General features: G+C 41.1%; 1 protein-coding gene and 1 long non-coding RNA gene across 3 annotated transcripts in view; one reads left to right on the top strand and one right to left on the bottom strand.

Moving 5' to 3' along the window:
- AFF3 (ALF transcription elongation factor 3) overlaps positions 1-24,159 on the bottom strand; it is a 719,747-nt gene that overhangs the window by 501,734 nt on the left and 193,854 nt on the right. The gene's annotated exons all lie outside the window — the stretch shown is intronic.
- LOC136330682 (uncharacterized) overlaps positions 23,086-24,159 on the top strand; it is a 445,590-nt gene continuing 444,516 nt past the window's right edge. The window contains exon 1 of the long non-coding RNA XR_010730357.1: positions 23,086-23,146. This is a non-coding gene — a long non-coding RNA (uncharacterized lncRNA). The remainder of the gene's footprint in view (positions 23,147-24,159) is intronic.

Here is a 24,159-nt window from a genome sequence, read left to right as displayed (position 1 = left end):
CATATGAGAAAGCAATCACTGAGAAACTAAGGTGCCACAACAAAGAATTGATGCTTCTCATCTCTCTCCCTTCCAGTCTGTTCCTCTCTCTGTCTCTGTCACACAAAAAAAAAAAAAAAAAAAAAAGGAAAGAAAGAAAGAAAGAAACGCATGTCTTTCATGCAGTCCTCTACCGAGCTCTAACAGACAAAGCCCTACTGCCAGGAGGTAGATCTGCCTAGGACAGGGGTCGGGAACCTTTTTGGCTGACAGAGCCATGAACGCCAGATATTTTAAAATATAATTCTATGAAAGCCATACAACCACCCGTGTATGTTACGCATTATCCAATAAAAATTTGGTGTTGTCCTGGAGGACAGCTGTGATTGGCTCCAGCCACCCGCAACCACAAACATGAGCGGTAGGAAATGAATGGATTATAATACATGAGAATGTTTTATATTTTTAACATTATTATTTTTTTATTAAAGATTTGTCTGTGAGCCAGATGCAGCCATCAAAAGAGCCACATCTGGCTTGTGAGCCATAGGTTCCCGACCCCTGGTCTAGGAGAAAACTCAGGTAATGATGGCAAAGGGCAAAAAAGGCTCAAACCCCGAGGGAGGTTCCGAAGAGAACACACACAGTCTTCAGAATTTCTCCACAACACACCTCAAGTTCAAACACAGAGCCTCCTTTGCAGACTGACACTTATCAAGAATGACGGAAAACAAACTCATTTGGGCCACTCTAATTAGGAATCAATAATAGATGAATAGGAATTAGGCCAAAGTTGACATCTTTTAGATATTTGCATAAAATAGTTTGTTAAAGGAAATAACAGTGCCAAGGTTGGTGTGTGGTTGCAACATAGGTGACCCTCTGAGGAGACTGGAGTATAGGTGTACCCCACTTTTCAACAGTTGCCCCTTTGCTTTACAAAAGACCCACATAATGTACCTGTTCCTGCTAATCCAAAGAAATTTGAAGAGGATTTGTGCATTAAAAAAAAAAGGTGAAAAGTAAAACAGCATTCACCATTTTTTCAGCAGCAGCCGTATCAGAGGCAGCAGCACCCCAAGCATTGAGAGTGGCCCCGTGAAGTCTATTACCCAGGAACCACTCTCAGCATCTCAGTGCTCAGCCCCAGAGCTCTGAGCTGTGTCACTGAGCACTGAGTGTCATCTTCATTCTCTGCATCCATTAGCAAGCTTGTGTCCTAGTGTAACACAGACGCCTGAGAGTTCAAACCTAAGGGAGGTACACTTAGCATACAACTGGATGTAAGTAAGTGTATTTTGTATTACGCGGTAGGTTATTCCTGGGGTTTGGGAAGGCTCAAAGACTGTTCCTTGTAACTGCTTCTTCACTTTGTGCCATTTCAGCTCACAAAAGGTTTTGTAGGAGTACCCTACCATTAGACAGGACTGAAACCTGTCTTAGGTTCTTTTTTTTTTTTTGTATTTTTTTGAAGCGAGAAGTGGGTAGGCAGAGAGACAGACTCCCACATGTGCCCAACCAAGATCTACCCAGCATGACCACTAGAGGGCGATGCTCTGCCCATCTGGGGTGTTACTCCATTGCAACTGGAGCCATTCTAGCACCTGAGATGGAGGCCATGGAGCCATCCTCAGTGCCCGGGCCAACTTTGCTCCAATGGAGCCTTGGCTCTGAGAGGGGAAGAGAGAGACAGAGAGAAAGGAAAGGGGAAAGGGTGGAGAAGCAGATGAGCACTTCTCCTATGTGCCCTGGACAGGAATCAAACCTGGGACTTCCACATGCCAGGCTGACGCTCTACCACTGAGCCAACTGGCCAGGGCCATCTTAAATACTTTTAATTCCTAATGATGTGAAATCACAAAAAACTAATAACAAACCTTGAAGGCAGTGACCATGTCTTTCCATTCCTGTATCACCCAGAGGACCTTGTACTGCATTCTAAATAAAATGATCCTTAACAAAATATGTCATATTTCTGTTGAAACAGAAAAACTCAAAGGAGGAAGGAGGATTAATGTGATCAGCAGACAACAAGGACCCCATTAAAGGACACATTATCCCCTCTCCCCAAATTCACTTCTTCAAGATTCTCCTGCTATCCCTAAATGGAACTCCCTACCTAATGATGAGAAAGAACAGAAGTACTAAAGACACTGCCTCAGGAAGTCCAAGGCAGAGCAACCAGCATGCACAGCCTCTTCTTAGATCAGTAGTCCACAGGTCAAAACACACGTGTGTGAGCTCACACACACACATGCACAACAACAAAAACCCAGTCTTCCCTACCATTAGCTCATGACAACGTCCAATTCTCTCTACTAGAGCAACATGAATACTAGTAAAGAAATGGGTGAATAACCTCTGGATGTATCCTCAGTTTAACTCCTCCAAATAATATTATACTCAGGCCTGACCAGCAGTGGCGCAGTGGATAGAGCATTGGACTGGGATGCAAAGGACCCAGGTTCGAAACCCCGAGGTTGCCGGCTTGAGCACGGGCTCACCAGCTTGAGTGCAGGGTTGCTGGCTAGAACGTGGGATCATAGACATTACCCCATCGTCACTAGCTTGAAGCCCAAGGTCACTGGCCTGAGCCCAAGGTCACTAGCTTGAGCAAGGGGTCACTCGGTCTGCTGTAGCCCCCCCCCCATCAAGGCACATATAAGAAAGCAATCAGTAAACATCTAAGATGCCACAATGAAGAATCGATGCTTCTCATTTCTCTCCCTTCATATTTGTCTGTCCCTATCTGTCCCTCTCTCTTACTCTGTCTGTGTCAAAAAAAAAAAAATTATACTCAGAAAGATGAAGGAGACATGACAGAGGGCCTTTGCTGAAGTGACCAATAATACTTTCAAATAAGCTCCTATTTGCTCCATTTTCAGGAAATTGGTTTGGCATCGCACATAGTTTACTGCACATACAATAACATGCTATGGCAGCGCACTGGGAGCCAGTCCCAATTTAGAGATCAGAACAATGAGGTTTGAATCCTGGCTCCGCCACTTTCACTTGAGCAAATTACTCACAGGATTCATCTTCCTCATTTGTAAAACGGAAAACTAATAGTATCAACCTAAAGGGCCTGTAAGGAAATCAATGAAATAATACATATAGAAGTACCTAACCCATCTATTTAGGAAATCTTATTGCTACTAATGTTAATGGATCTAAATTTTTACTTGTTTGACTTTCCATCTTCTTAAAGTAAAATATTTATCTCCTTTTAGTTCCCTTAAAGGCGAGAGCAAAGGCAAACTTCTGAGGAAGTATGTGTACTCCATATAGTGTAGGAATGTTCTAAAACATTCATTGGCATCTATCTATGTCTCCTACAGCTTTAAAATAATGTTTCAAACATCAAGTAATAGAATAAACTGTCTTTCCAGACAATAGCCATAACATATTTTTCACTCTTCCCAAGTACTGTTAAACACCCTCAGTTTATGTATCTTTCCTAGCCATTACAAAGACATTTTAAAAATCAAATTTTTAAGAGCAACTTGCTTTATAAAAAAACAGACAACAAAGCATTACTAACAATCCTGACCTGTGGTGGTGCAGTGGATGGAGCCTCAAGTTGGAATGCTGAGGTTGCTGGTCTAAAACCCTGGGCTTTCCTGGTCAAGGCATATACGAAAAGCAACCAAAGAACAACTAAAGTGAACAACTATGATCCTGCTTCCTCTCTCTGTCTCTCTCTCTGTCTGTAAAATCAATAAATGAAATATTTAAAAAAATAAAATAAAAGCATTACTAACGGAATAATTTTATAAACTAAATCTTTTTTTAAAATTAATTTTAATTTATTGTGCTAACATAGATTCAAGTGTCCCACTGAATATAACACCCTCCTTCCCTTCCCCCATGTCCCTATCTAAACCCCCTTTGCCCCCCTCCCCCCAACTCCCATCTCCCTTCCCTCTGGGACCTGCTGTCCTGCTAGCTGTATCTCTGTGTTATGTATATATAATTTCACTAATCCCTTCACCTTCTCTGACCCCATCCCCTCATCTCCTTTCTCTGACAGCTGTCCCTGTGGTCCCTGTGACCCCGCGTCTGCCTCTATTTCATTCCTCAGTTAATTTTGTTCCTTAGATTCCACATATAAGTGAGATCATATGATATTTCTCTGCCTGGTTTACTTATTTCATTTAGCATAATAGTCTCCAGGTCCATCCATCTCATTGCAAAAGGTAAGATTTCCTTCTTTTTCATGGTCATGCATTATTCCATTGTGTATATGTACCACAGCTTTTTAACCCACAAAAACTAAATCTTAATTACATGTGCAAGTGTCTCAATTCAGTATGGACAAATGTACATAACCCATCTGCAGTAACCTCAAAAAATGTAGCATCATGGTAAAATTAAATGGACCTTCCGTAGCCAAGTACTTCGGCATTCGTGATCATTCGTGATTGGGTTTCTAGATTTTTTATTTTTGTTTTTTAATCTGTCAAAACTAAGGGGAAACAAGTTAAAGGAGAGGGTGTGTGGGGGTGAACATGTAACAAAGATTAAAGAAGAGAAAGAATGAAAATTTGTGTTGGATCTGATATTCTGTTGGGTGAAAGAGAAAGTAAGTCACCGTATTCTGTACCTCAGTGCCTAGAGTGTGGGAGACAATGAAATGTTTGTTCTTTGAATGATCACAGTAATCCATTACAATCAATAATGAGAAAAATAATATGGCTAAATACAAATTTAGTGGGTTTTCTGTGTGATTTCAATGAGCAGCCATATCCATGAAATTGTTTATAATCCTAAAATCAGAAGAGTAGATTTAACGGTCATAAATTCATAGATGGAGAATGCATCCATATAGTTAGCAAGTATTTTTTGAACACCTATTGTATGCGTATTTACAACAGGAAAATCAGACACTGTAAATCTGTTCACTTTGAACTGTGCATTGTTCATGTTTCTTGCCTACCAGTGCTGCAGCAAACTCCTGAGAAATTTGTGAAATACTCCCTGTCAGGACAGCAAATAAAATCTAATTTTTAGATGGAAAACTAATGCTGAAGAAATCAGATAATAATGACAAGATATGTGCCCAAGATTCAAAAACATGTGCCTGATACACAGATGTCCCTTACTATCTGATTTGGTGCCAAAAAGGGGCCAGATAAAATGAAGCCACTGAAAACAGGCTAAATTTCTACACTAAATAGTAAAATAAGCCTTTATTTAGTCTAGAAGCTAAGAAAGGAATTTATTTATTTTCATAGCTTAACACTATGTTCTAATTGTAACCACACACTCAGTCTTAAGCAAAGAAAGAATTCAGCTATAATTACTCTCCAAAATAAATTTTCTGACAAAACTGTATGATTGCCCTTGAAAAACATCATCTTTGTGATTTCTGGTTCATAAAAAGGATTAGTTTTATGAAAATAATTGAGAATGTCTACGATTCTTCCAAGGATTTCTCTTTAAAACAAACAAACAAAAAACCTACCATGTCATCATCCTGGTTGCTCAGATGCCAATGGCTCTACTTATGATTCGAGCAGTTGTCTAACATCACTTTCACTGATAATAGTGAAATCCCTCATTTGGTAGTAATTGCAGGTCAATTTCTAAACTGCACTGTATTTGCAAGTCAGTGTCAGACATTTATAACCTCATAGTGAGAGACAAGTAACAGATGGCATGTTAGGAAAGGAGAGATGTTTGAATAGCGGTTAATCTTATCAATGGTCAGTTCATTAGTAAACACAACAACTTGATTTTCTCCACAACCTTGACTTACTGAGTCTCCTTAGAACAACTGCTTGGAGGATGCCAAGTGAGGTGTAAGCGGCTTGTTTAGAGAACAGGGAGTTCCCGTTCAGTTCAGCTTCTCTTCATCCACTTCAGAACAGTCTGATATCCAAGCATCCACTCCTCACTCGGTTCTCTCTGTCCCAGGGCTCCCTTCCCCTGAAGATGCTTGCCTTGAGCTGCCCTCCAAAGTCTTGCTCTTCTTCCTTCCATGATTTTCTAGTCCTATTATTATTTCTAAGCTTTACTAGAAAACTAGTTCCTTATAATCAAAAACTCCACCTGACCTATACTGTTATGGCTGAGAAAGGAATGCCTATACAGAAGCCATTTATCTGACACATTTCCCTTTACAGAGCCCTAGTGCCCTTTATGCAAAGGACTAACTATGCAAGACGGATATGCCCTCATGGTCAGACACGTGCAGCTGGTGCCAGTCCTGGTTTTCTAACTAGGTGACCTGGGTGAGTTCTTTAACCTCTTTTTGTGTTAGTTTCCTGACCTGTATAATGGGGGAGATGACAGTGCAATCCTCCATAGAGGCAGTAACAGGACTGAAATAATGCACAGTAAAGTGCTGATAATAGGACCTAGTACCCATAAGCACGAAGTGCTACTCCTTACTGGGAACCTCAAGTACTATTTAGTGCTCACAGCATCAGGCTCTATACTAGAGCCTTGGGCATCTCTTCAGCCCTGAAATCTGAAAGGGGTCTATGTGGCAGGAACCTCAGTGGCCCCTCACATTCACAGTGATCTGTGTGATCTGGGGGTGGGGAAGCAGGGAGAGACACTCTAATACCACCTGTGCCTCTTTGCAGCTACATGACTCTAAATTAAGTATATGATGTCTTTAGACTTCTTTGCTCCAGTGAAAAATGGAGACAAGACTTCATAACTCACAGGTTTGTGGGATGAATATATATGACACAATTGAGAAAGCATCTAAAACAGACTTGCAGATACTCACAAATGTTCATTTCCCCTTTCTTCTTTATAAAAACGACCATAAATTCAATTTGCAAATAAGTAGAAGAGAATGTGCTATTTAAATAAGTCAGTCTGGTTAGTTTTAAATCTTTCTAGGTCCAAACTACAGGCCTTTGAAGACCAAAGATCAGTAATAGCCGTAACTTCTCAAGTTCATCAAAATTTATTATATCATCCTGTACTGAAGTGGCTAACCAATGAACCGTGAAAATTATATTATAATATCCTTTCTGGGGCTGTGTTTTATATAAAACAGGAGGGACAATGTCAGTTGTTAAAAATAGGCAGGACAATTATGTAAAAATGAGAAACGAAGGGATAGATGGCAACATTGTCGACCTAGCACAGTGAGCCCAGCTGGGGAAAGGGAGAGAGCAGTGTGAAGGGCCCACGTGAGGAGTGGGCATCCTCCTCCATGACCCCCTTTTCCTTCAATGACAGGCCACCGAGGGAGAGACTAGCTCTCACCCACATACCTCACTGTCACCGGGGAGCTGGGGAGATATCACAAATGCTTCCTAATCTCAGAGTCTGTCCTGTGGGTTTCCCCACAGTTGTGGCTTAATCTGCCTTGTGTACTATTTCCAGGGACTTTTCATGAAAGCATGTGAACAGAGGGATGGAGCGATACAGACTGTTTCCCAAATGGCACACAAACACACCGAAATCCTCAAAGGTGAAGTCTTACCGACAGAGTCTCAGTGATGGCTTTCCATTGCCACTTCGCATTATATAAACGCAGGGAAATTAAAATGCTGTGGTACCAAAACAAACAAACAAAAAACCCCAAAACACTTAATTAACAATTTGCCATTCTACTAATTATACACAGAAGGCACTGTTCAGGTTTTTTTTCTATCTACAGTCATATTTTAGGGCTATTCTGGCTTACAACTACACAGAAGATAAATTTCATTTATTTTTTTTAATACACACACACATATGCAAAAATGCTGATACTTTGGAAATGTTAACAAGGTAATAGTATGCACATATAAAACACTCTTCGGAAGTGCAGTGTTCAGAAATGCTTTAATTATCACCAAGGTGATATATATAGTAAAATGAGGATAATGAAATATAAACATTAATTACAAAAACTATAAAAAATAATTGACTTGTACAAAGCACAGCACTCCTATTAAAAAAGAAACCAATGGTTAATAAACTATACACAGGATTCTGTCCTCTCAACATAATTACTTCAAGGCAGCAATGAAATTTATAGAAAATTGTGAAGTTTCTACCGTGACACTTAACTACTATGAACTAAAGACATTTTGACTGAGAATTGCTTCCAAAAATTTCTTATGATTGTTTAACATCTTTCTGGGAAGCGCTGCCATGAACTCAAGGGTGTGTGTTACAAACAAATCGAAATGACTTTTAACACAGTTAGGACTCCGCCCCACTAGTTCTTCTGAGGCCCACAGGACAGATCTTTTCTCCCATTACAATGTCTAATAATCTATTGCCAAGGCCAGGCACAGTTTAAGATGAAGGAAAAAAATGATTATTCGAATGCAAAAATAATATTCTGTTGAAAGACTGGCAGAACATATTTTCACTCATAATTATCATGCCAAATTCTTTACAATGATTTGTTTCCCCATTTAAGGAAGTAGGACACCATTTCATAAAGCCACCCAATGCCCTTAAGGGAAACATTAAGTTTTTAAATGGGTATAAAAATCTCTCTTTTTGGCCTTTTTACAGTGTATTTAGAGAGTCCAGTGAATTCTTTACATGTAGGCAGCTAATAAACTTCTCTATGCTGTTGTAGGGTTGAGGGAAGAGGCTAGGATTTCAAATATTTTTATACTGATAAATGTAAGATAGGTGTGTTCAGGTGGAGTAGGCAAAATCAAAACAGTAAACTTGAGAATTCTATATTTATGTGTTCGTGTGCGTAGAACAGCTTTCAAAAACCCAATTGTATTTAACTTTTCCTCCTTATATACTTTCTTTTTGTCCATAAAAGATGCTCTTCATCCAAAAGATGCTTTAGTCCAAAGTCAGTCTCAACTCAAGTGAAGAAAGCACAACAGGGACACTAAATGGAAGGAAGAATGGAATAATGTGTGCTTATTGAGAGAGGAGCTCAGAGCGCGAGCCTGGGGACAGAAGGAGACACCACTAGCAAGCACAGGGTCTCCTCTACTCATGTGAGAAGTAAGCCTGAGTCTCCAAACAACTACATACTTATTTCCTGCAGCAGAAGTAAAATGGACCACGATAGACATGTCATGGAAACCACTCTACAGAAAGCCACTCAGTTGGGAGCTGCTTGTCACTGTAGCATCACTTTGCTTAAGCTGACTGACACAAAGTGTGTGGGGGGCAGTTGTGTTAGGCTTGCTCACTGGTTTACTGGCTGCAAGCCCTTTGCCTGATTAGTGCGTGAACACATGGTAGCACAACATGTATGTATGGCCTATATAAGGCTATGGGTGCTTGTGCTCAGGAGATTGTGATGTGCGGATTGTCTGCCTGCCACTGTGAGAGGCCATTTTGCTGTTTGTTTGCCTGAGAGGCGGTATCCCCTGCCTGTGTGCTTGTCAACCGTTATGAGATTTTATTAAGCGGAATGGCCCAACACTTTCCGACTTCACAGTTTCTCAACCGTCTGCCAGAATCCAATGTAAACCTGCCTGGACTTGGCCACCGACACTACAGTGTGACATCTAGTTTATAAGCAAGTTATGATGAGAAAGCCTGATTTTAAGTGGATGCAAGAGTTCTCTCTCCCCTGCAATGCCTGGCTTTAACATGAAAAGAAAACTGAATATTACTTAAATATGCCTCATTCTGACCACTCAAGTTAATACCCATAAGGAAATTTCAAACGCATATGTGCTCATCATCCATGTCTGTCCACGACAGAACAGTTCAGCATCACAGAAGGATAGGCAACAGATTCTATCTGGAGTGTGGTGCTAGGCAATTCTGGCAAAGTTTCCAAGAGAGAAATGGAAAGGGAATAGGAATAAAGGAATTCAATACTATATGATAAGCTCGTGATGTAATAATCCCAATGTAAACATAGGTGAAGCATAAAATAAAATAATAGAAGCACCGACCTATGGAAATGAGAATTTATGAAAAGTGCTACTGAATGAACGCAAGGCCCCTGCTAGACCCCTGAGCTGAAGACGGTCTATACAGATGAACTGCACAGGCCCCTAACATTCACAGGCTCTGTGTGTGTGCGCGCGCGCATGTGCCTGCATCACTAGGGAGACACCTTCCTTAATTAAAGGTGAAGTACCATTCCTTAATTAAAATATTGACTCCAAAGATGTGAAAGAATATTCTAGTTATTTTTAAAGCTTTATCACTCCTTGCCAGGAAAGGGAGTGATGCTTATCACTTTAGGACAGCGTGCAAACATAGATTACAATCAAAGGACGATAGCCGCCGGGAAATTTCACTTAAATTTACCTCCACGGTCTGTCAAATCAGAAAATTCATATCATGTGTGTGGGATGTGAAAAGAAAGAGAGTGAACAGAAGGTGAGCTGGTGTATCCCTTTACAAAAAGAAAAGATCCAGCACAGAGCCACAAAAGCACCAGCCTCTGGTTGCTGGCCTCAGTGAGGCATTCAAAAGGCAGTGCTGCCCCAAAGCTGTGTCGAGTGTTAAGAGGATCATGCAGGTTAGAAAGATCTTTCAGATAAAGTAGTATGTTGCAGTCAAAAAGGAAGCCAGCTCTCAAGACCCATGGATGATCAAGTCTGCACGTAAATCTTTCTCAGAGGAAAGCCTGCTCCAGAGTGTGGCAACAGCCGTGTTATATTCACAGCAGTGAGCACAAGGAGGCAGGAGCAGTAGGTAGATCAGCAGGAAACTGGGAGCAGGAATTGGTCACAAGGCTTGGCAGTGTGCCTCAGGCCCACTGAGTGCTCAGAGAATTCTTGGTTGACTTGGCTTTCCCACAATAATTAAAACAAGATGACTCTCAGTAATTTTTCCTCCTGGAATGATGAAATGGGTGGTTGTGCTGTACTTGGTCCTTATAAGAAGACTGTTTTTAGTTCTGGACACAATGTCAGAGGAGACAACGTCCAAGCATGGGCAAACAGAAAGACAAAGACTTTGGACGTGTTAAGTCTTAGGGGAACAGCAGGTATACAGCCTGAAAAAATTAGTGGAATGGGAAAGTTATCCTCAAAATATTTGAAGTTTTGTTATAAAACACAATTCAATAACTATTTACTGAGCAACTTTCCTGTGGACAGTCACTGGAGGGATACTCAAAGACGGGTAGCACAGGTCCTGTCCTTAGGGACTGTGCCATCTACCGCAGGTGGCGGCGGAGGCTGCAAAGGAACAGCCAGCACAAGGCAGGCCCGAGGAAGCACAGAGAGCTGTGGACCTGCAGGAGGAGAAGCACAGTGTCGCCAGAGGACACTTTGGGGAAGGATAAAGTTTTGAAAGTCAGAAGTTTTTGAGGAAAGAGTCAAGAATACGCACATTATTGGGAACAGGAAGAACAAAGAGTTGGAAGTGGAAAATAAAATATATGAGGTTGGAAGAAAAAGTCTAGTTTGGCCTGATAAATATGGTATGATGAGGAGAGTAATCAAAGAGTGGTATGTCAAATTCACATTTCTAAGACACATTTGTATTTAAAGAGAATTTTTATCACATTACTGTAACATTTTGCTGTTGGTTTGTTTGCTGCAATTCTCCATGATTTTAATGGAGTGGCACAATTCAAAAGAGTGAATTCTTACCTTATTTGATGGGAACTAGAGTTGTTACCATCTAAGCAACCAGTCTCCCAGCACGCATCCTTAAGTTTTTAATTGTTTAAATAATAATAACTACCATAATAATCATACCAGTTTCTCTATGATGATTTTTAGACACAACCAGAAATTTCTGGTCATATATAACTTCACACTATTAAAAGGAAAGTAATCTTTCTGATGTTTCACTTAATATTACTATTTACAATTCTTTTTTACATTTACTAAAAAACGCAACTAGCATCATACCACTAACTCAGAGATATCCTGCTGGGATGTTCCATTTTATTAACAATACGCTAAATGCTATTATCCTTGTAATAACCCTGAAACACTTTCCCTTCTATCAAGTGCTGTGACTATTACAAACCTTTTAATAAAACATCCCCTTGCCATCTATGTTGCATTGCTTTTCATCTCTGCCTCCCCTGCAGCTGCCCTCCTCTGCATCACCATACTACCTAGCAAGGCACACTCCACAGGGACCATGTGCCTGGAGCAGCTGGAGAAGGGACCCTTGCAGGCTGTGAAGCGGAACAGGTATGAACAGCAGCCCACATCAAAGAGGTGAGCCCACAGGTCCCCTTCTGAGCACACGGATAGGAACTGTGGGGTCTGGCCTCCACCTTTGGAGTCACCATAATGCTGAGCTGTTTCCTTCTGAGCACCCTGATAGGGCTGCCAAGTCTGTGACCTACTCCCACAGAGCCCTGTGCAGCTGGCTTTCCCCACTGCCACGTGCCCTTCCACATGGTGGCCTTGCTACCTGTTTTCTCAAAATGAGAAATCTCACAGAGTCTGCCAGAACTTTTTTGCATACTAGTCACCGCATTCAGAGTTTTAGTCATTTTGAGAGCCATTATTCCATAATTTTGCCCACCACCTGTCTCCCCTGCTTTCTCATCACCCTACTTCCCACTGCCCCAGTATATGGCAAAGCAGGGCATACCTGACTTGGGGGAAGGTGACTTGTTTTAAGAAGTTACTTTCTAGCTGTTGGTTCCATATTACCAGATAAAAGCCTCTTTCATCTGCAGATTATATCCTATGGGCATCAGGACCATTGAAAAACTGTGGTGATTAATTGCTCAGGTCAGGCGAGGGGACGCATTGATCTTTCCTCCCTCTGAGTCCCTGTGTTTCTTGCCCTTGTCATTCACTTGGCAATTAATCACATTTTGCCTGGAGACATCTGCGGTTTCACTTTTACCATTTCTATAGCTCTTTGTTCCCAACTGGGCATTTCAGTTGACACACAAAGATGCTGTAGATTCTGTGTCTGCATTTTCCACAGACCATACAAACTGGGCCTCAAAATATCTGTGGACTGAGCTGTGGATGTCAGGTCTGGACAAGATGGTATAGGTTCATTTCTCCCTCTAAGCACAATAATACACCCTGGAAATAACACAAGCATAAAAAAGGAGAAGTCTGAGAGAGGTAACGAGAATAAAGTAAATTGGTTAGGGACCCTGGGCCCAGAGGCTCTCAGGGTGACAGGCATCTGAGGGCTGCCTCATCTAATAGAAGAAAGTAACCCAGCCTGGCATTCCCCAACCCACAACTCTTAACAACAGAAGGCAGCCCGGGTAGGCCCATTACTTCTGCAACCTCAATAAGACAATACCAGGTAAGGCAGAACTAGTAAGACAGATATACCAGCCTAACCTGTGGTGGCGCAGTGGATAAAGCGTCGACCTGGAAATGCTGAGGTCGCCAGTTCGAAACCCTGGGCTTGCCTGGTCAAGGCACATATGGGAGTTGATGCTTCCAGCTCCTCCCCCTTTCTCTCTCCCTGTCTCTCCTCTCTCTCTCTCCCTCTCCTCTCTAAAAATGAATAATAATAATAAAAAATTAAAAAAAAAAAAAGACAGATATACCAGAGGATCCACTGACAAAAACTCACCAGGAGAGCTGTTCTCCTACTCCGCTAGGCCTCCTCAACCCAGACACACCATGCAAGGGAGATCCTACCACAAAAGCACCTACCCAGGAAGCATTCTTCACCCTGTTCTTCCCATGGGCCAGATACTCCCTTCCCTGACTGGAGGACCCAGCCTGCAGAAACTCCTTCCTTCTCCTCAAGCAGAACCAGGACAAAAGATAAAGCAAGCAGAACAAAATAGCATTATAATGGCTTTGAATATTAAATGTCATTAAAACTACAGTACACAAAAGTAGCCTATGCGCTAAACCTAAAAAATAAAATAAAATAAAGAGAGAGAGAGAAAGACTCTTACTAGGCTCTTACCATAATGTCTACGTTAAAAATTTTAAATCACCTATCACACTAAGAACCAGGAAAGTCACAAATTAAATGAAAAAATGGTAGGTAGTCAACTGAAGCCAACATGCAGATGGTCAGATACAAGAATCATCTAATAAGGACTTTAAAACACATATCATGAAAATGCTTCAACAATCTTACAATCAATAAAATATCTTGAAACATAAAAAATAAAATATCAGGAAAAATCAAAAGTTATAAAAAGGAAAAAAACTAATTGTATAATAAAAACATAAATATAAACTTTAATGATAAAGTGCAGATGACAGAGGACACAATCAATGAACTTGAAGACATATCAAAAGAATTTATTCAATCTGAATAGAGAGAAAACAGACTGAAAAAGAAAAATAAACAGCCTCAGATACCTTTGAGACAATAATAAGAAATCTAATATATTTCATCATCAGAGTGCCAGAAGGGGAGAGAAAAGTATTAATGAAAGAGTATTAAGATAAACAATAGTGGCCTGACCAGTGGTGGCGCAGTGGATAAAGCGTCGACCTGGAAATGCTGAGGTCGCCAGTTTGAAACCCTGGGCTTGCCTGGTCAAGGTACATATGGGAGTTGATGCTTCCAGCTCCTCCCCCCCTTCTCTCTCTCTGTCTCTCCCCTCTCTCTCTCTCTCTCTCTCTCTCTCTCTCTCTGTCTCTGTCTCTGTCTCTCCCTCTCCTCTCTAAAATGAATAAATAAAAAATAAAAATATTTAAAAAAAAATAAAAACAATAATAATGACTGAAAACTTCTTAAATTTATTTTATTATTATTATTTTTTTTGTATTTTTCTGAAGCTGGAAACGGGGAGAGACAGTCAGACAGACTCCCGCACGCGCCCGACCGGGATCCACCCGGCACGCCCACCGGGGGCAATGCTCCGCCGCGACCAGAGCCACTCTAGCGCCTGGGGCGGAGGCCAAGGAGCCATCCCCAGCGCCCGGGCCATCCTTGCTCCAATGGAGCCTTGGCTGCGGGAGGGAAAGAGAGAGACAGAGAGGAAGGAGGGGGTGGGGGCGGAGAAGCAAATGGGCCCCTCTCCTATGTGCCCTGGCCGGGAATCGAACCCGGGTCCCCCGCACTCCAGGCTGACGCTCTACCGCTGAGCCAACAGGCCAGGGCCAATTTTTTTTTTTTTAATTTCTTTTTGTTACAGTTAATGGCATGCATTGGTTTTTATTTTTTTTATTTTATTTATTTATTTAAATTTTTTTATTTTATTTATTCATTTTAGAGAGGAGACAGAGAGGGACAGAGAGAGACAGACAGAGACAGAGACAGGGGGGAGGAGCTGGAAGCATCAACTCCCATATGTGCCTTGACCAGGCAAGCCCAGGGTTTCGAACCAGCAACCTCAGCATTTCCAGGTCGATGCTTTATCCACTGCGCTACCACAGGTCAGGCAACTTCTTAAATTTAGTAAAAGACATAAACACAGATTCAAGAAAGTAAGTGAATGCCAAATAAAATAAAATTTAAAAAAAAATCCACACCATGACACATTATAATTAAACTTTTGAAAATTAAAGACAGAAAAACTTGAAAGCAGCCAGAAGGAAAAGATGTATTACTTATTAGGTAATAAAAATTCATATAAAATTATATTTCTCATCTGAAACCATGATGGCCACAAGGAAACAGCACATCGTTTTTCAAATACTGAGAGAAAAGGAACTGTCAACTATGAATTCTCCATCTGGCAACAGTATCATTTAAAAATGAAAGGAGAAATGAAAACATTCTCCAATGAGGGAAATGAAGAGGATCTGTGCTGGCAACTCTACCTGAGTGGCTAAAGGAAGTTCTCTAAACAGGGAAGGAAGCAATAGAGAAAAGTCTGGAACTTCAGAAAAAAGAACAGGACACATAAAATTGTTAGTTGAAGCAAAAATTTTATTATACCTTCTGATGTGGAACATAGTGTATACAGAGGGAACAACCTAAAACAATTCAACTTAATGAGAGAGAAGGGTAAAAATACCCAAATGGCAGCAATGTTTCTCATTCCACTTAAAAATGGTAAAACATCAATACCAGTAGACTATGGTAAGTTTCACATGTGTACTGTAATACCTAGAGTTACTATTAAGAAGCCTATGGAAAGCGACATACTTTTTTTAACAAAGTTATAAGGAAAACAACACACAATCATTTAAAATGCTTACATAATCTTCAGGAAAGAAGAAATAGGAAGAAGAAACAGAAAAAAACAAATCAGAAAACAAATAAAATGGAAGACTTAGATCCAAGCACGTCAATAATTTCCTTAAAAGAAAATTGTCCATATAAACCAATTAAAAGACAGATTGTCACAGTGGATAAAATAACACAAACAGTATGCTTTCTACAAGAATCTCTCTTCCTATACACCACCATAGGTAGACTGAAGCCAAAGGATGAAAAAAGATATTCCATGCAAACATCAATTAAGAGGGATAGAAGTGGCTATATTCATGCAGCCTTAAGACAAAAGAAAAATAATAAAGACAATGGGGAATATTACATAATTATAAAAGAATCAATCCACTGAGAAGGTATAACAATCCTAAAAGTATACGCACCAAATAACCGCAAAATGCCTCTAAATGCATAAAACAAAAACTGATAGAGCTGAAATAAGAAGTAGATGAATCCATAATTATATCTTGGAACTTAAAAGCACTCCCAGCAATAGTTAAAACTACTAGATAGAAAACCAAAGAAGATATAGAAGAACTGAACATCTCATTTACCAAAATCTAACTGACATATTTATAAAACTCCACTGAAAACAGTGGAATACACATTTTTTCAAGTGCCCATGGGAACATTCACCAAGATAGAACAGACCCTGTGCCATAAGACAAATGTCAAGAAATATTAAAAAACTGAAGTCATACATAGACCATAATGGAATCACACTAGAAATAAATAGGAGAAAAACAAGAGGATCATCTCCAAAGCCTTGGAAATAAACAACACACACCTAAACACTCCATGGTTCAAGGAAGAGCTCTCCAAGGAAATAAAAATTCCATAGAATGGAATAGATATGACAGACACCACATATGAAAACATGTGGCATATAGCAAAAGAAACAAAACAAAAACAGAACTGAGAATAAAACTGATAGTACCAAATGCCTACATTAGAAAAGAGGAAAGGCCTCAAATATTAGATGCAAAAATACCCAATAAAATATTAGCACATCAAATCTTGCAACCTATAAAAGGAATTATTTATTTTGGGGAAGCTAGGACAACATGAGGGGCCTTGGTGATGGAGCTCTCTGTATTCTGGTAGTGCCATTATACCATTGTGCTACAAGATGCTACCATTGGAGGGAACAGGTGAAGGGTACATGGGATCTCTGTGTGTTATTTCTTACAACTGTATGCAAATCTATAATGATCTCCAGAAAATTAAAACATCTGTGTAATTAGAACATCTGTGGGTGCGGAATTGTAATTCAACTCAATCATTAATCTTCAGGATCTTATACTATGAAAAACTGAGCGTGTCATGGCTGTTGGTTGTTTAGAAATCAGACTCCCCCAAAACAAGTGTTTGAGATTGTTACCTGAGATTTCAAGTTTGTGAATGACACAAAATAAAAGATGAAATATAAAAATAAAATTTCAAAACATTAACATGTATGCTAGACCTAATAGACTGTAATTTGACTGAAACTACTTATCTAAAGAAAGGCCATGTGAGGCCCTGGCCGGTTGGCTCAGCGGTAGAGCATCGGCCTGGCGTGCGGGGGACCCGGGTTCCATTCCTGGCCAGGGCACATAGGAGAAGCGCTCATTTGCTTCTCCACCCCCCCCTCCTTCCTCTCTGTCTCTCTCTTCCCCTCCCGCAGCCAAGGCTCCATTGGAGCAAGGATGGCCCAGGCGCTGGGGATGGCTCCTTGGCCTCTGCCCCAGGCGCTAGAGTGGCTCTGGTCGCGGCAGAGCGACGCCCCGGAGGGGCAGAGCATCGCCCCCTGGTGGGCAGAGCGTAGCCCCTGGTGGGCGTGCCGGGTGGATCCCGGTCGGGTGCATGCGAGAGTCTGTCTGACTGTCTCTCCCCGTTTCCAGCTTCAGAAATAAAAAAAAAAAAAAAAAAAAAAAAAAAAAAGAAAGGCCATGTGGCTTAGAAGGGGAGTAGAAGCAACCATGCCAGCACGGGACAGGGCTGGGGGAGGGGGAAGAGAAAGAGACAGACTCTCTTCTAGCTCTATCCAGGGAAGAAGAAGGAAGTCTTAAGACAAATCTATTCCTGACACCACATTAGTAAGGCATTCGCACCATTGAGATGGAAACACAGAATTGTACTTACTGGACTTCAAACACTTCAGTCCTGCTCTCCTGGTGTAGATAAATCAAAATATTTAGCAATACATGGTAGATCTGGATCCCATAACAGCTAGCTGAAAGCTACTGGTGCACACATGCCTGCCTTTTGCTGCTGCTCCTCTAAGTCTGCCAGATCTCAATCCTACATACTCTTTACCAAACTTGCAGTTCTTTTCCTGCTTCCATGAATAAATGGACATGCTAGTTTCACATATCAGGCTTTTAGTTTAGATTATGTGAGTTCAGTCTTAAGAGTTTGGTGGCAACACCAGCTTTCTGAGCCCAAGGTCCAGCCTACGAGCTGTGTGGCAAATTCACCACTAAAATGGTACCAATTACAAGTGGCCTCTTAGAAGCCAGGCTGCCTCTCATGGCACTGGTGATCCCCTCTTTCTTGGGGTCCAGTGTGGTCTTTTTGAATTTACTAGTCAGTCTTTTGTCAAAGACAACCAAATTAAATATGGTGCTTTCAAATTCTCTGACGATATTAATACAATTACCACATGGCCAATAGAAATATACATGAGATTTTTATTATTTTCACTAGCAAATTAAATAATCTAATGTTCTTGCTGACTTTAAAGCATTATGAAAATTCAAGATTTTAAAGTTATTATTTTAATAGAGGAAATGAAATTACTTTCTCTCAATACTAGACTTTAAGACTTTTATTAACTAACTCTGTTGAATGTTTGATATGGAAGACTGGAAAAAAAGACCTTACCAAACCATTGCATCCTCTGCTGTGAGGATGCTCAGTTCATCTCTAAAGACCCTGTGCTCAGGTGAGCTGCCAGAGAAAGGAATTAACATAGATGGGCTTAATTTAATAGTCTTTAAAGACAAAGTAAAACTCACATGGCTGTCACGGCAACAGAATTTATATAAATGAAATATTACCTAAAGGATCATCTGCTGTTAATGGTAAAAAAAAATTTTTTTTAAATGACTCAGGGAAACTGGACCTAGAAATGATGGACTCAAAAGAAAATAGGAGAGGATATAATCAGTACCAAAATAATCAGTAATACAATAGAGACTTTAAAGTCATCGATAAATCAATTTTTATCATGATATTTATGATGAGAATAATCGACCCTGATTTAAATAACTTCATTAAGATAAATATGAGCCTGACCTGTGGTGGCGCAGTGGATAAGGCATCAACCTAGAAATGCTGAGGTCGCCGGTTCGAAACCCTGGGCTTGCCTGGTCAAGGCACATATGGGAGTTGATGCTTCCAGCTCCTCCCCACCTTCTCTCTCTGTCTCTCTCTCCTCTCTGTCTCCCTCTCTGTCTCTCTCTCTCTCCCTTTCTCTCTCCTCTCTAAAATGAATAAATAAATAAATTTAAAAAAAAAAAAAAGATAAATATGAAACCAGGAAAAATTGGAAACATATTAACAGCACTCTATGCAAAATTGATTATGGGAAGGAATTAAATTGGCTTAATCATGTTCCCTCAGGAACTTCATGAAAATTAATTTATGCTGGGCCAATTCTGATTAAAAAGTTATGGTCATAAATTGGGAGTCAAAACATCCTATACTGATGACATCATTGTGCTGTTTGAACTCTGCTCTTTTAGATCCTGCTCTCCTGCCTTCTCCCCATTCTGACCCCACACTTTCTACTTCTTTCTCTTACCCATCCTTCACTTCACTTTTATTTTCCACAGCTCACTCCTCATACACCAGGGTTTCGCAAGGTTCCAGTCTAAGCCTACTTTTATAAATTCCATCACCTTCCCTCCTCCCCTCTCCAGTCCCTTTCCCTCTCTTCATTCTCCCTCTTTCATGCCGCAAAATTCAACCTCCCTGTCACCCCTGGCCCCTCCTCCTGAGTGCCAGCTACAGATAAGTCTCCAATGCCTGTCAAACTCTTTCCACACTGAAGTCAAACCATTCACAACTGGACCTTGTATCTCTCTCCACAACCTACTGGATGCAGTAGGGGTGGGCTCCAAACAGCTTGTGCACTAACATGCTGTGTGTCTTTTCTTAACTCCACATTCAGTGACACCATCTAAGAGGCTAAAATCAGCTTTGATGGGAGTATCTACACCACGGAAACTGGCAAACAGGATCTCTCTATTATTTCTCGACATTCCACTCAAAGATACTGCTTTATTCAAGCCATCACTAGTGTGTGCCTAGACCAGGGGTCCCCAAACTTTTTACACAGGGGGCCAGTTCACTGTCCCTCAGACCGTTGGAGGGCCGGACTATAAAAAAAACTATGAACAAATCCCTATGCACACTGCACATATCTTATTTTAAAGTAAAAAATCAAAACGGGAACAAATACAATATTTAAAATAAAGAACAAGTAAATTTAAATAAACAAACTGACCAGTATTTCAATGGGAACTATGGGCCTGCTTTTGGCTAATGAGATGGTCAATGTCCGGTTCCATATTTGTCACTGCTAGCCATAACAAGTGATATGATGCGCTTCTGGAGCTGTGATGCGTGCATCCCGTGTCACCAGAAGTAGTACTGTATGTGAGCAACACCGCGCTTTGTGGCGCCGCCACATACAGTACTCCAGGATGTGCTCCTCTCACTGATCACCAATGAAAGAGGTGCCCCTTCTGGAAGTGCGGTGGGGGCCAGATAAATGGCCTAAGGGGGCCGCATGCAGCCTGCAGGCTGTAGTTTGGGGACCCCTGGCCTAGACTATTGCCAGTTTCCCAAGTGGCCCCCTTGACTTCTGTCTCAGATGACACGATCTAGCCTTCACACATTCACAGCCTGGTACATTCAATTTTGCCTCAGTGGCTCACCGTTTTCTAAGGAAGAAAGTCCAAAACAGATGATCTGTGCTTCCTGAACACAATAATATGTGCTCACATATTTTTATCTATGATTTTCCCTTGTAGTCCTTCAACCTTAAGTGTCCTTGACGCCCTCATCCTCCTCTCCAGTCCACTCAGCTGGGAAGCCCCTTTCCTGACCTCTGTTAAGAATGAACTGTTTTGTCCTGATGCTGGCACAACCTTTGCTTGTACCACTGTTTGCTCCCTGGCCCAATGCTTCTGTCTCACATGTGCCAAACTCAGCAAGCACAGACTTCTTTTCCTTCTGTTTTTAAAACCTCTCTTTTCTCTTAACTGATGGAGATTCTATTTTTTTCTCAGTCATATACTTCCTTCATGTCACTTCCCTAACCCAATTTAATTATCCCCAAACCATAAGCATTACAGAGTTAAGAATGCCTACTCTGTCTGTCACAATCACACAAGATGAAAGGATACTTAACCCCAGGCTGGGTGTTCTAAGTGCCTGCAATTAAAGCAAATCTTTTCCCCCCTTGATTGACTCTATGATTAAAAAAAGAAAATGATTTCATTAAAGATAATTTAGTTGACATTTCTTGTTTGGTACAATGTGGAGTTGAGGCGACATCCATTCCCTGGAATAACTCAGCATGCAGTAACATTGAGGAGCCAGGAGCAGGCGTGTCCTCACCATCTACAAGTAATGAGTAAACAGGAAGTGAGAGCAAGAAAATAAGCAGCCCCGAGGTCTGGTTTGTCCTCAAACATCCACAGGAAGCCACTACCACTCTCAGCTCCATGGAGGCCCTGCACAATTTTCCCACTGCCTGTTTTTTGCCAGCCTTCACTTCCCTCTACTGCCTCACTCCCCAGACCCTCTCCGTTCTGTCCTGGCATTGAGCAATGTGCCCACGCAGCAGAAAGGAAGCATATGCCTTGGGTCATAGCTGAGCTGAGAGGAGAATGAAGCAAAAGGGAGGTGACAGGAAGAGCACAGGCCCTGGAGTCGGACTAAACTGCTTTCTGCCTTACACTCTGGGTGACTTCCTAAGTCCCAGAAATTTGTGAGAGATAAAGAAATCTGGTAAGAGATGAAAAGGAAAGAAATGGCAAAAGGACATGCAAAGGTGGGCTCCGTGTTTCTCCCTGGGGCATCTGCTCCACAGCTAACAGCACAAGGCAGTCATCCCCTCACAGTTAAGTAGGAGATGTGCCCCTTCTGGAAATGAGTCTTCTCCACAACCTCGCAAGGTACCTGGCACTGCTGACCCCTAGCCCCTACTTTAACGCCCTGCTTCCTGTTCTTGATATCTCTTTCTCCTGCCTCCGTTCTCAGTTGCGGTCTCCTTTGCCCCAATGACACAGGGTCTCCTCAGCAGAGTCCTTACCCTCCTATTCTTTTTTCTCCAAATCTCCTTCCCAGATTCAATCATTGTTTCATCGGTTTAATTACCGTATCTAGGACTTCTGCTTCAAGCACCTACCTTATATTTTCAAATGCTTCCTCAGCATTCCATTTGGATTTTCTGATACCAACTCAAATTCAACATATCCAGATGAAAATGTAACATATTCTGGACCAGGTCCTGGAGAACTATGAGCCAACTTCTCCGCTTTTATTAGCCATGTGTCTTTTATTTTCTAAGATTTCTGAGTATCCACATCTATAATGTAAGAGTCAAATACCTTTCCCATCTAGTCCAAACGGTTGTTAGAATGATCCAACAGTTTTTGCATCTATGGAATGCTATAAATACCTAAAATAGTGTTATATCAATTCTCCCACCACCCCTATTACTCTAAGAAGCCCTTTCTATTAAGTCATAGGACCAACAGCTTCTCTGATCTGTTCTTCCTTTTTGTCAGCAGATAGTGCATCTTCAGGTCCTAGAGCAGGGGTCTCAAACTCAACTCAGCATGTGGGCCGCAGAGCAAGATCACAGCTGTTTGGCGGGCCGCACTAGGTCTACAAAAGGCAACTGTTACGCAACACTTTTCTCACTGCAGTTGAAAACAAAAAAAAATCAGTACAACAAGCACAATCGTACATGCAGTTTATTCAGTGTCACAAAACGACCAGAAACTGTAGTTCGTATCACAACTGCTGTTAACTAAGCTAATATCTAGCTAGGATGCTAGAGAAATGAAAAATACAAGTAGGCCCCTAGGCTTACTTAATTTTATCCAAAATATTTTGAACTTCGTGGATTAGTCTGCGGGCCGCACAAAATTGTTCAGCGGGCCGCATGCGGCCTGCGGGCCACGAGTTTGAGACCCTTGTCCTAGAGCTTTCCTCTGAGACATCTCACAAGTTCACTCTTTCCGTTTTCAGCTGTTCTCTCCACTTGTGCAGACCAGGCCTTCACTAGTGTCTACTTCCTCCAACAGTGTCCTAATTCAGACATTTCCCATTTCTCCCTCCTCAACCCGTTCTGCTACCAGCAAACAATCTTCCTAAGATTTAATTTCTACAACAATCTCTTCCTAATTCCTAAACTGATTATGGTTCTACTTTGCCTGGGAAAATATCCAAACTCTTCTGGCTGGCTTTCAAGTCCTCCACAAGCTAGCCCTTCCTCCCGGTCACAACTATCTCCAGCCAACCCAAAACCACAGCCCACTGCTCTCAAGGCAGAAAGTTCTCTGAAAAACTGTGTGTGTGTGTGTGTTTAAAAAAACATGTCTTAAATTTATTTTGTATAATCTACACTGTGTAGTCAGCTATTGACTGAACATTGTAGTGTCTGATCCTCTTGTACAGAAAATTCTAAGCAGTGCAATATGATCATAAAATATAATGTGAAGTCCATTGTGGTTTAAATAATAAGTCATCTAGCCCTGTATTGGAAAATCAGCCCGTGGCCATCCCAAAAAATGACCAACAAAAGCCAATGTATTAGTTGGAGGATCTGGAAACATATCTTAAGGTCTAGTTAACAAAACTTTATGGTTAAAAAAAAAACCGATTTGACTTCTACCATCTAACTCAGTGGTAGTCTACCTTTTTACACCTACTGCCCACTTTTGTATCTCTGTTAGTAGTAAAATTTTCTAACCGCCCACCAGTTCCACAGTAATGGTGATTTATAAAGTAGGGAAGTAACTTGACTTTATAAAATTTAATATAATAAAAATTACTTACCAAGTACTTTATGTCGGATTTTCACTAAGTTTGGCAGAATAAATCTTTATAAAACAACTTACTATAGTAAAATCTATCTTTTTATTTATACTTTGGTTGCTCTGCTACCACCCACCATGAAAGCTGGAACACCCACTAGTGGGCGGTTAG

This window comes from Saccopteryx bilineata, chromosome 3 (genome assembly GCF_036850765.1).
Source record: "Saccopteryx bilineata isolate mSacBil1 chromosome 3, mSacBil1_pri_phased_curated, whole genome shotgun sequence".
Classification (NCBI taxonomy): domain Eukaryota; kingdom Metazoa; phylum Chordata; class Mammalia; order Chiroptera; family Emballonuridae; genus Saccopteryx; species Saccopteryx bilineata.
The sequence above is the reverse complement of the archived record's forward strand: the minus strand, read 5'-3'. Positions and strand labels throughout refer to the sequence as shown.